The sequence below is a fragment of the Salvelinus fontinalis genome, chromosome 38 (genome assembly GCF_029448725.1).
Source record: "Salvelinus fontinalis isolate EN_2023a chromosome 38, ASM2944872v1, whole genome shotgun sequence".
In the NCBI taxonomy this organism is placed as follows: Eukaryota; Metazoa; Chordata; class Actinopteri; order Salmoniformes; family Salmonidae; genus Salvelinus; species Salvelinus fontinalis.
In genome coordinates this window covers 8,335,528-8,349,148 of record NC_074702.1, presented here as the reverse complement: position 1 = coordinate 8,349,148, position 13,621 = coordinate 8,335,528, and the positions used below count along the sequence as shown (strand labels likewise).

The 13,621-nt window shown below is 45.0% G+C and overlaps 1 protein-coding gene across 3 annotated transcripts in view; it reads left to right on the top strand.

The window, feature by feature from the left end:
- Nucleotides 1-12,554: 12,554 nt before the first annotated feature.
- Nucleotides 12,555-13,621, top strand: part of LOC129837212 (C-Jun-amino-terminal kinase-interacting protein 4-like) — a 57,100-nt gene continuing 56,033 nt past the window's right edge. For 2 of the 3 annotated variants that reach the window (XM_055903193.1, XM_055903192.1), the window contains exon 1: nt 12,555-12,746. The gene's annotated coding sequence lies outside the window, so the exon portion shown is untranslated. The remainder of the gene's footprint in view (nt 12,747-13,621) is intronic. The other variant, XM_055903194.1, reaches the window with a different exon arrangement.

The following is a 13,621-nucleotide window of genomic DNA, read 5'->3' as shown; positions in this document are numbered from 1 at the left end:
ATGTCTTCACTATTATTCTAGAATGTAGAAAATATAAAAAAATTAAGAAAAACCTTGGAATAAGTAGGTATGTCCAAACCTTTGACTGCTACTGTAAATCTCTTAACATGTCCTTCCCTTCTCCCTCTTTAAGTGTTTGTTTTGACAGGCGTATTGCTGTAACGCCCTGTAAGTCCTTTATGGTGCTTTTCCATTGAGACTTACCCTCACACCAGTGGACCATCAGTGTTTTATGTTAATGTCAGCTCTAGTGTTGTTGTGTTTCCATCAGAGTCCTATACTACGAATCAGGTTTGAGGAGTTATCGAGGTAACTTTGGTCAACTCTGAATTCAACTCGGGATAACCGGTACCACGAAAGTGGCTCACCTTTTAGCCAGTTACATTACATTCTATGGCAACAAATCCTTCAAAATGAACCTGCTCAGGGACAGGTTAACTCCACTTCTCCTGAATGATGTGTCTGAGCTGTGAGTTGAGGACCAATTAAATCAGATTCCCTCCCACTCGCAAAGATTGCGTCATCCTCCCCTTCATTTGAGGAAGATGACTGATTAATAAAATATTTAATCAAACATTTTTTGTGCCAAAAATGTTTAATGTTAAAATACCTATCGATTTACACATTTAATAATGAGAGAATGCATTTGAAACTTCATGCACAGTAAAGCTTTTGTATGACAATAAAATTATTTAATCGATAGGAGTGGGGAAAAAAGGTTATTGTGCATTGATAAGCACACCAAAGAAGGCATTAACGATCAAATAAAGACGGCACTTCAACACGCCTATTTCACACCACAGTGTCACACCCTGGCCTTAGTATTCTTTGTTTTCTTAATTATTTTAGTTAGGTCAGGGTGTGACATGGGGAATGTATGTGGTTTTTGTAGTGTCTAGGGTGGTTGTAAGGTTTAGGGGGTTTATTAGAGTAGTTGGGTTTATGTGTAGTATAGAAGTCTAGTTGTGTCTATGGTGGAGTGTATGTTTCTAGGTATGTCTATGGTTGCCTGAGTGGGTCTCAATCAGAGACAGATGTCTTTCATTTGTCTCTGATTGGGAGCCATATTTAAGGCAGCCATAGGCATCGTGTATTTGTGGGTAATTGTCTATGTTGAACGTAAGTAGTTTGTGTGTGCACTTGCGTTTGTAGCTTCACGGTCGTTTGTTGTTTTGGTTAGTTTGTGTATAGTGTTTGTTTCGTGTTTTTCCCTCTCTTACAAAATAAAGAGATGTATTTTGCATACGCTGCGCCTTGGTCCACTGTCATTCAAGAAGACGACCATGACAGAATTACCCACCTGAATCGGATCAAGCAGCGTGTGAAACAACAACAGGACCCACCTACACAGGACTATTGGAATTGGGAGGAAATTCTGGACCGCGAAGTACCAGGAGAATATAACCGCCCCAAAGCTGAGCTGGAGGCAGCGAAAGCAGAGAGGCGGAGATATGAGGAGGCAGCACGGAAACAAGGCTGGAAGCCCGTAAGTCAAACCCAAATATTTCTTGGGGGGGGGGGGGGCTCTCGGGTAGTTTAGTTGGGTCAGTCGGGAGACGTGAGCCAACTCCTCCTGTTTACCGTAAGGAGCCGGTGAGGGCGGATTTGGAGGAGAGTGACGCAGAGACAGTAAAGGAGTTAATGGAGGAATTGGAGGAGAGAGTTATGAGGGATGTATTGGTTTGGTGCATGAGGCACGGCATCCGTCCAAATGAACGTGTTGGTGATTTAATGTCACCGGGAACAGCTCTCCATACTCGTCCTGAGGTGCGTGCTAGCCGTCTGGTTAAGACAGTGCCTACAGCACGCACAAAGCCTCCTGTGCGTCTCCAGAGTCCTGTGCGTCCTGTCACTGCTCCTCGCACTAGCCCTGTGGTGCATGTCTCCAGTCCAGTGCCTCCAGTTCCGGCACCACGCATCAAGCCTCCTGTGCGTCTCCAGAGCCCTGTATGCACTGTTCCTTCTCCCCGTACTCGCCCTGATGTGCGTGCCCTCAGCCCGGTACCACTAGTGCCGGTACCACGCACCAGGCCTATAGTGCGCCTCGAGAGTCCAGTGTGCCTTGTTCCTCCTCCACGTACTAGCCCTATGGTGCGTGTCTCCAGCCCAGTACCACCAGTGCCTACACCACGCACCAGGCTTCCAGTGCGTTTCCAGAGCCCTGTTCCTCCTCCACGCACTCTCCCTATGGTGCGTGTCTCCAGCCCAGTGCCTCCAGTTCCGGCACCACGCACTAAGCCACCTGTGCGTCTCCAGAGTCCTGTACACACTGTTCCTTCTCCCCGCACTCGCCCTGATGTGCGTGCCCTCAGCCCGGTACCTCCAGTTCCGGTACCATGCACCAGGCCTATAGTGCGCATTGAGAGTCCAGTGTGCCCTGTTGTTCCCCGCACTAGCCTGAAGGTGCGTGTCCTTAGCCCGGTACCTCCAGTTCCGGTACCACGCACCAGGCCTACAGTGCGTCTCATCCGGCCAGAGCCAACCGTCTCACCAGCGCCATCTGAGCCATCCGTCTGCCCAGTGCCGTCTGAGCCATCCGTCTGCCCAGTGCCGTCTGAGCCATCCGTCTGCCCAGTGCCGTCTGAGCCATCCGTCTGCCCAGTGCCGTCTGAGCCATCCGTCTGCCCAGTGCCGTCTGAGCCATCCGTCTGCCCAGTGCCGTCTGAGCCATCCGTCTGCCCAGTGCCGTCTGAGCCATCCGTCTGCCCAGTGCCGTCTGAGCCATCCGTCTGCCCAGTACCGTCTGAGCCGCCCGTCTGTCCCGAGCCGCTAGAGCCGTTAGTCAGTCAGGAGCCGCTAGAGCCATTCGTCAGTCAGGATCTGCCAGAGCCGCCAACCAGACAGGATCTGCCAGAGCCGCCAACCAGACAGGATCTGCCAGAGCCGCCAACCAGACAGGATCTGCCAGCCATGAGCGTCCAGAGCCGTCAGCCAGCCATGAGCGTCCAGAGCCGTCAGCCAGCCATGAGCGTCCAGAGCCGTCAGCCAGCCATGAGCGTCCAGAGCCGTCAGCCAGCCATGAGCGTCCAGAGCCGTCAGCCAGCCATGAGCGTCCAGAGCCGTCAGCCAGCCATGAGCTGCCCCTCAGCCCAGAGCGGCTATTTATCCAGAACTGCCCCTCAGTCCAGAGCTGTCTCTCTGTCCGGAGCTGCCCTTCAGTCCGGAGTTGCCCCTCTATCCTGAGCTACCTCTCTATCCTGAGCTATCCCTCTGTCCTGAGCTATCCCTCTGTCCTGAGCTATCCCTCTGTCCTGAGCTATCCCTCTGTCCTGAGCTACCTCTCTGTCCTGAGCTACCTTGTCCCGGAGCTGTCCTTTATCTTGGTGTTGCCCCTTAACCTAAGTGGGTGTAAAATGAGGGTGGTCATTCTAAGGGGGAGACGAAAGCGGGTAGTGACTATGGTGGGGTGGGGACCATGACCAGTGCCGGAGCCGCCGCCGTGGACGGACGCCCACCCAGACCCTCCCCTAGACTTTGTGCTGGTGCGCCCGGAGTTCGCACCTTAAGGGGGGGGGGTTATGTCACGCCCTGGCCTTAGTATTCTTTGTTTTCTTAATTATTTTAGTTAGGTCAGGGTGTGACATGGGGAATGTATGTGGTTTTTGTAGTGTCTAGGGTGGTTGTAAGGTTTAGGGGGTTTATTAGAGTAGTTGGGTTTATGTGTAGTATAGAAGTCTAGCTGTGTCTATGGTGGAGTGTATGTTTCTAGGTATGTCTATGGTTGCCTGAGTGGGTCTCAATCAGAGACAGATGTCTTTCATTTGTCTCTGATTGGGAGCCATATTTAAGGCAGCCATAGGCATCATGCATTTGTGGGTAATTGTCTATGTTGAACGTAAGTAGTTTGTGTGTGCACTTGCGTTTGTAGCTTCACAGTCGTTTGTTTTGGTTAGTTTGTGTATAGTGTTTGTTTCGTGTTTTTCCCTCTCTTACAAAATAAAGAGATGTATTTTGCATACGCTGCGCCTTGGTCCACTGTCATTCAAGAAGACGACCGTGACACACAGCCTGCTGAACTTAGATTTCAGCAGGCTGTGGCTAAAGTTAGCGGCAGGGGGACAAGACATATTCACCGTCGTAGTACGGATAAAGCCTGAGCTGGAATGTGAAGCTAACTGAGGCTGGCTAGCTTGATAAAACCCTAGATCTAGCTTGCTTCGTAGTATACCACTCAGGAGTGTGACACTTAAGACTATAATTAACAACCTCTGCATCATTCAAGACTGTTGCTTTGTGAGAAGGTGTTAAAGTTCACAGTTAGCCATTGTTGTGTAAATGCAAGCCAGATTTAAAGTGCCCAGGGCCTTGCCTCCAAATTAGAGCAAGTCCGCCCGAGCCATGGCCCAGTGTGACACGGGTGTCCCGGCCTGCGTAAGTGAAAAAGTCGGAGGCTTTTTGGTAAAACACTGGGGGAAATCCTTGTTGGAAATGCGCCATTACTGTGTCTTTTCCCACTCTGTCTGTCTTTGTTTTGTCTGTGATAGGAACATGTATCCCTCTTTACTACCTCCTACCCATCTGGACCCCCCATCTCCGTCTCTAAGTGTCTATTTTTCTTGTGGTAGTGTAGTTTGTCCTTCTCCTACCCCCTTTCCTCCTCACACAATTATTTGTGCCTGTACTATAAGTAATAAGGTAAGGAATTGTCCAAAAACCTTCAAATGAACCCACACAGCCACTATGTAACAAATAGGTAATAACACAAGTCCAAATGTAGTGTTGCAAACATCATGCTCCTTCTAACCATATTCCTGCAATTTTGCCATTGGTTTACATGTCCTACCCTGACCCTTTCACAGGGTTGACAATTATTTTTCTTAAAACAGCCATAACTCCGCTTGTGACGGGGAATGGAAGCTTGTTTTGTGCAATAGTGAGGGGCAATTGAATGTAAGCTTCACAAAAAAATCGAGCTTATCTATGGGTAAGAGGGTTGACGTGTTATGCTCGACTCGCTCAGTTTTCCACCACAAAACAACATAAAATGGCCAAACAGAGTAGAACCAGCTCACCTGCTTTTACACTACGATTTGACTATATCATGCTCAATGTTTCTTTGAATAAAAAAGGAATAGTTTCACCATATTAAAACAAGTGTTACTCATTAATCACATTAAATAAATAATCATCTTCAGAAATTACTTTGTCAAATAATCAAAATAACCAGGACTTCACAACGATGGTGAAAACTTGGGGAAATGTTGGGGTTAATTGGGTTAAAATCTTCCTAGAAGTCAGAAAAACATGACGTGAGACATGCCAAAATTGGGATTTTCATTACTATTTCAATTTTTACCATAGTTTAGTTTAGTTACAGCAGTATGCCCCCCAACTGTTGAGTGTTTTTATCAAAATGTACACACAATGTCACAAGGACATAAAATGCATTGGTAGAACAACCTTTTACATATTTGGGTTGGGACGATCCCGAATTGCTTCCATAATCACAAAGGTTGGTAGAATAACAGTATGCAGGAGATAACTTTTGTTATTTTGATGTGGATGTGTGAGTTGACAATGTTTGTTCATCCTATGCCTATACTGTAGGCCATGTATAACCATACCTCTTCCTCCTGTCCTAATTAACCCTTACATCTGATTCTTACCTGTTCTCATCTAACTCTGTCAAAAGAGGATTTTCTCTTCCCTATAAATATACCCAGTGAGCTTGTTCATTGGATTACCACTGCCCCACCCTGCTCCAGTCTGAGCCAATTACCATCACCACCATCACTCAGAGAATTACCACCCCTCTCCTCCTCACAAAAACAATCCCTGGCCTCTGAGCTGTACCTGCATTGCTTGCTGTTTGGGGTTTTTGGCTGGGTTTCTGTACAGCACTTTGAGATATCAGCTGATGTAAGAAGGGCTATATAAATAAATTTGATTCTCTGAGCTTCTCCAGATAGAAGTTGCCCACAGGCCCAGTGTTAGATTCCTGACCTGGACATACCCACAGGCCCAGTGTTAGATTCCTGACCTGGACATACCCACAGGCCCAGTGTTAGATTCCTGACCTGGACATACCCACAGGCCCAGTGTTAGATTCCTGACCTGGACATACCCACAGGCCCAGTGTTAGATTCCTGACCTGGACATACCCACAGGCCCAGTGTTAGATTCCTGACCTGGACATACCCACAGGCCCAGTGTTAGATTCCTGACCTGGACATACCCACAGGCCCAGTGTTAGATTCCTGACCTGGACATACCCACAGGCCCAGTGTTAGATTCCTGACCTGGACATACCCACAGGCCCAGTGTTAGATTCCTGACCTGGACATACCCACAGGCCCAGTGTTAGATTCCTGACCTGGACATACCCACAGGCCCAGTGTTAGATTCCTGACCTGGACATACCCACAGGCCCAGTGTTAGATTCCTGACCTGGACATACCCACAGGCCCAGTGTTAGATTCCTGACCTGGACATACCCACAGGCCCAGTGTTAGATTCCTGACCTGGACATACCCACAGGCCCAGTGTTAGATTCCTGACCTGGACATACCCACAGGCCCAGTGTAGAGTCCTGACCTGGACATACACACAGGCCCAGTGTTAGATTCCTGACCTGGACATACCCACAGGCCCAGTGTTAGAGTCCTGACCTGGACATACCCACAGGCCTAGTGTTAGATTCCTAAACCTGGACATACCCACAGGCCCAGTGTAGAGTCCTGACCTGGACATGCCCACAGGCCTAGTGTTAGATTCCTGACCTGGACATACCCACAGGCCCAGTGTTAGATTCCTGACCTGGACATACCCACTTTTTGTGAAAGTAAAAAGGCATCTGCTGTAACTAACGGTTACAGTAACAGCTCTAATGCTGAATTTTCACCTCAGACTTACCCAGCATCAGTGTGCCATCATGTGTTTAAGTTAATGTAGGCTGTAGTGTTATTGTCACGTTCTGACCATAGTTCTTGTGTGTTTTGCTTGTTTTAGTGTTGGTCAGGATGTGAGCTGGGTGGGCATTCTATGTTGTGTGTCTAGTTTGTCTGTTTCTATGTTTGGGCTAATATGGTTCTCAATCAGAGGCAGGTGTTTTGTGTTGTCTCTGATTGGGAATCATATTTAGGTGGCTTGTTTTGTGTTGGGATTTTGTGGGTGGTTGTTTCCTGTCTTTGTGTTTTCTCTGCACCAGATAGGGCTGTATTGGTTTGCCACATTTGTTATTTCGTTTTGTAAGTGTTCACGTTTATTCGTCTTTTTTAAATATGTTGAGTGTAACAGTATAACTTTAGTACGTCCCCTCGCCCCGACCCGGGCGCGAACCAGGGACCCTCTGCACACATCAACAATGGTCGCCCACGAAGCATCGTTACCCATCGCTCCACAAAGGCCGCGGCCCTTGCAGAGCAAGGGGCAACACTACTAATAGGTTTCAGAGCAAGTGATGTAACTGATTGAAACGCTACTAGCGCGTACCCGCTAACTAGCTAGCCATTTCACATCCGTTACATGAGCACAAACTTCGCTGCGTCTTGGTCCGATCCCTGCTACACCTCCTCTTCAGACGAAGAGGAGGAAGGCTGCCGTTACAGTTATTTTGTTTCCATCAGGAGTGTGACACTAAAGACTTGGGGTGAAAAGGCAGGAGTAGACTATCAACGACTTGTAAAGAGCAGAATCAACAACCTCTGGGTCATCAAGACAGTTGCTTTGTGAGAAGTGTTAACCATAGAAAGGTGTTAACCCATGTTCACAGTAACCATTGTTATGTAAGGACGAAAAGTATCAGTGGTCAGGCCTTGGCCCCAAGTCAGAGCAGGACCGTCGATGCCATGGCCCAGTGAGACACAGGTGCTGGTCCGTGGAGATAGAATCATACAAGTCTGAGCCCTTTGGGTAAACACTGGGGGAAATCTCAAGTGGAAACATGGCATTATTATATGTGCTCCATGGTTTCAGATCAACATTGGCACATTTCTGGGAATGTCAGTTTGTTCGTAAACAGTCGTACTAGCTACCGTGCCAGGAAACCCCTCCGTTACACAAGCAGTTCATTGAGTCAACGTGTGAGTACATCTGTCTGTCTGTGGTAGGGATGTCTTCTGGTCTTCAGACAGACGGGAGCCTCATTCTGTGGCCTGGGAAGAGGATCATCCTGGGTTCTTACTGACACATATAGGTAATACGGCTGAACCTCCGTGACCTCTCCATCTGTGTCACAGGTCTGCATTGGCCAATAACAACATTCAGGTCGTTTATTTTTCCTGACCGTAGCAAACCGCAAGAAGCAGTAAGTACACTGAAAAGCATATTCCATACAGTTAAAAACAGTACTACTGTACTTATAAAGTCTCATTGCCTCAGGGTCAAAATAAGCAGCTATAAACCTAAAAATATGGTGGAAATAAGGTGTGGAAAAAAGAGTTCTGAGGCTTTTTATGAACATACTCAAATTCACCATTGCTAATGTGATTTATTTTCAATAGAATAGTGCAGAAAGAGCACTTAAAGAGAGGAAGTGATATTGGAAACAAGGAGAGGGAAACCTTTTAAGAACTAGAAAAAACTAACTCTAGGTCTACCCAAACAATGCCTTGGTGGGACCCAACCCAAACCTTCAGAGAGAGAGCGAGGGAACGAGGGAGAGAAAAAGGAAGGGGTCCTAGATAAATACCAGTTAATGGGTCATAATGAGGCTTAACGACAGACGAGACCTTCCTACTGAATACAGAGAACAGCAGAAACAAACAAATGATAACAACAATTATAACAACTGCGTCCGCCTCCGTCTTTGTAGGCGTCACATGATAAAGGTGACAAGCAATGAGTGGTCTGCTCCCATTTCTTTAGAATCTCCCCACAGAGAAAGCCAACACAGTTTGGCCTTTACTGAAGATGACAAAACCCTTACATTTGGGCTCTTGAGTAATTGAATGATTTTTATGAATGTAAAGGATGTCCATAGACCAACATTTTACATATCAACCAATGTGCTCTTTGGTCCAATATTGATAGGAAGCCAATGAGGTGAGTATTTATTTTCTCTCAAATTAAATAGTTTTCTTTCTCTTTAAAAGCAGTGTTTTTTTCTTTCTCTTTATTTAATGCTTGAGTTAAAGCTCTAGAGTCATGTAATATTGATTAGGGACTTCTATAGCCTGATTTAAACACTGTAAAGACAAATACGTCTATATGAAGATATCCTGAAGCAATAACGAAAAAATCCTTGCATTACATAGACAAGAGTGATCTTGTCTATGTAATATCTTGGTTTGTTACTGGTTGTTGTCACTGATCAATTTCATTATATTGCATCACGATCATATCATTCAATAGGAAAAACTGTACTGCAGACAAGATGAACACCTCCATCCATGTGCTTTAACGGACTACTTTGTGGCCCAGGACTGGACACAAGACTGGACATGAGACTGGACACGAGACTGGACACAAGACGACACAAGACTGGACACAAGACTGGACACGAGACTGGACACAGGACACAAAGTCAAGAGAGCACCAAAACAAAGAGAAACGTACAAAAGGAGTAACAGTACGAAAGAGACATCTAAAAGATAACAACAAAGATGGACACCCTGGATCCCTCCACTCTCCCAGGTACCACCTCCGCTGTGACCTATGACTCCAAATCAGAGATGGTGACCCTACCAGGAGGGGTTGTCTCCGTGGCAGGCATCACCGTGATAACTGGGGGCGCTGAACGGTCTTGTGGCTCCTGCATGCTAGCCTTTGGTGTTTGGGGCACTCTGATTGGCCTAAGCGTGGTTACCCTGGGAATCTGGGACCAATCAGTGCAGGTCGGGGGCCGGACCTCGCACCTCCTGGGGCTGGGATTGGTGGTTCTGGCTATCAGTTTTGGGGTTGTGGGCAGTGTGGTGGGCTTTCGCTTCCTGACGAAGAGAAGGAGAGAGATAACGAGGGAGGATGGGAAGGTGGTGCTCATAGGGGAGAGAGGGAGGAGTGTTATAAAAACTGTGACTGTGTAAAAATGAAAAAAAGAGAGGAATATGTTTTCAAGTCATGATTATTGCACATAGTCACACTTTAGTATTTCATGGAAGAACAGTCATGTTTTATAGGTATGTTATGAATTTGTTTCACACCATAAAAATGTATTTTGGTTGAGTAATTTTAAGATAAAATATTTGACAATCTCTGGCTCCATGTGTAAACGCCAATTCTTTCCCCTCTTGTTCTGGTGTCACATAAATAGACCTTTATCTCTCTCTCTCTTTTCCCTTCTCTTCATCTTTCTCAATCTCCCTCTTCAATCTGGGTGGAATGCAACAGGAAAGGTTGACGATGAGAGGTTTCCTGTGGAAAACAAAACACCATTTTCTATGTGATGCAAGTAGTTTAAAAGATGAATTTTCACATGGTCATTGCATGTCACTCTTCACTCCTTCTTGAGTCAGACAGGCCCACCGTTTGTAAAACATTGCATAACATTTCCATTATAAAATCAAATCAAAGTTTATTGGTCGCATACACAGATTTGCAGATGTTATCGCAGGTGCAGCGAAATGCTTGTGTTTCTAATTCCAACTGTTTAGTAATACCTAGCAATAATAATCCTAAAAGAAAAATATATATACTGTACATGATTAGAATACACTATATACAGTACCAGTCAAAAGTTTGGACACACCTACTCATTCCAGAGTTTTACTTTATTTTTACATTGTAGAATAATAGTGAAGACATCAAAACTATGAAATAACGCATATGGACTCATGTAGTAACCAAACAAGTGTTAAACAAATCAAAATATATTTTATATTTCAGATTCTTCAAAGTTGCCATCCTTTGCCTCGGTGACAGCTTTGCACACCTGTCCTCCAATTGAAGCTCAACATAAGTTAGGTGATGCAACAGGACAACGACCCAAAACACAGAAGTAAATCAACAACAGAATGGCTTCAACAGAAGAAAATACACCTTCTGGAGTGGCCCAGTCAGAGTCCTGACCTCAACCCGATTGAGATGCTGTGGCATGACCTCAAGAGAGCAGTTCACACCAGACACCCCAAGAATATCGCTGAACTGAAACAATTTTGTAAAGAGGGATGGTCCAAAATTCCTCCTGACCGTTGTGCAGGTCTGATACACAACTACAGAAAACGTTTGGTTGAGGTTATTGCTGCCAAAGGAGGGTCAACCAGTTATTAAATCAAAGGGTTCAGGTACTTTTTCCACCCTGCATTGTGAATGTTTACATGGTGTGTTCAATAAAGACATGAAAACGTATAATTGTTTGTGTGTTATTAGTTTAATCAGACTGTTTTTGTGAATTGTTGTGAATTGTGTATTGTTGATGAAGATCAGATCAAATTTTATGACCAATTTATGCAGAAGTCCAGGTAATTCCAAAAGGTTCACATACTTTTTCTTGCCACTGAGTGTACAAAACACTGAGTGCGCTCTTTCATGACATAGCTTTCACCTGGATTCACCTGGTCAGTCTATGACCCCTTACTGATGTCACCTGTTAAATCCACTTCATGTCTCAATTGTCTCAAGGCTTAAAAATCCTTCTATAACCTGTCTCCTCCCATTCATCTAGACTGACTGGATTGTGCATGCGTGCCATTCAGAGGGTAAATGGGCAAGACAAAAGATTGAAGTGTCTTTGAATGGGGTATGGTAGTAGGTGCCACGCGCACCGGTTTGAGTGTGTCAAGAATTGCAACGCTCAACAGTTTCCTGTGTGTATCAAGCATGGTCCACCACCCAAAGGACATGCAGCCAACTTAACACAAATGTGGGAAGCATTGGAGTCAACATGGGCCAGCATCCCTGTGGAATGCTTTTAACACTTTAGAGCCCATGATCGATGAATTGAGGCTGTTCTGAGGGCAAAAGGGGGTGCAACTCAATAGTAGGAAGATGTTCCTAATGTTTTGTACAGTCACTGTACATACAGATGGACAGACAGGAGACAAAGACAGATGTGTGTTTGCCTCCATCTGCTGGAGAATGTACTGTACTCATTTTTCATGACCTTGCTAGCAATACTCAAAACTGGTTTCATTTTCTATAGTTCATGCGAAGGCTTATGAATTGCCTAAGAGTACTGAGTTTCACTGACACATTTCCTTCACTTCCCCAAACCATTTGTTATTACAGTAGTCACTCATGTTACGCAAAAAGGAAACTTTTCCTGCAATTTCAGCGCATAGTCAGCAGGACTTTCTGTAAAAAAACAACTGGATCTGGTTAATATACAGTAGCCTATGGAATAACTGCCTAGAGGAAATTGGATACCTGGTCACGTTTTTGCAAACATCTGCTGGTCTTCTGCAGTGTTCAGTTGTTCACATAGTTATACTGTACTTGATTAACCGCTGGGAAAAACAGTCAATGAAAAAAGGGGTGAAAGGTCATATTATGTGAAACATTTAGACAGGTATTAGAGAAGGTCACCTGACAACGCTTCAACGTTCCCCTCATCACGTGTCATTGTTCAAGTTAGGAACTTTTTTTTACTCACAAGACCCGCCTTTTTTTACACGGCCGTTGGACACTGAGAACAGCCTATCACTCCGATAGGCCAGAATAGGAATTCGGTCAACTTGAGTCTAAATTAAACCACACCCCCTTCTTCAAACTCTCTGTAGGAGTAATTGATATCTTCTTTACATTTACATTTAAGTCATTTAGCAGACGCTCTTATCCAGAGCGACTTACAAATTGGCTTCAAAGTGAACGACTGGAATATTACCCGTTTCAACAAATGATATACAAGTTGTGGGAACTAAAGAGACTCAAAGGTGAGTTAACATATAAAAAGACAGAGTGAACGTTTTGGTTCAGTTCTCCGAACTACAGTAGGCCAAATGAAATGAAGGTGATCTCGTAAAATCTATAAGGTGACTGTTGTCAGTCAATGGTTTATTTATACCGCAAACGTCATCATGTTATTGCACTTCAGGCAGGCTAGATCGAGTTGGTGTTTATTGCTTAGGCTGCATCGTCGATTATTCTTTGGACATCCGTGTGTTCCTGTCATTCAATATCGTGTGTGTGTGTGTGTGTGTGTGTGTGTGTGTGTGTGTGTGTGTGTGTGTGTGTGTGTGTGTGTGTGTGTGCGTGCGTGTATTTGTAGTACAACAGTACCCAGCAATACGAACGACCTATTCAGCAACAGGTGTTAAATGTTTGTACAGTCTGAATCGTCTTGGAGGACAGACCGCCTAATAATCTGACTGTTACTTTATTTATTTTTATTTTTTATTTCACCTGTATTTAACCGGGTAGGCTAGTTGAGAACAAGTTATCATTTACAACTGCGACCTGGCCAAGATAAAGCAAAGCAGTGCTACACAAACAAAAACACAGAGTTACACATGGAATAAACAAACATACAGTCAATAATACAATAGAAAAATCTATATACAATGTGTGCAAATGAGGTAGGATAAGGGAGGTAAGGCAATAAATAGGCCATAGTGGCGAAATAATTACAATATAGCAATTAAATACTGGAGTGATAGATGTGCACAAGATGAGTGTGCAAGTAGAGATACTAGGGTGCAAAGGAGCAAAATAAATAACAGTATGGGGATAAGGTAGTTGGATGGGCTATTTACAGATGAGCTAGGTGCAGTGATCTGTGAGCTGCTCTGACAGCTGGTGCTTAAAGCTA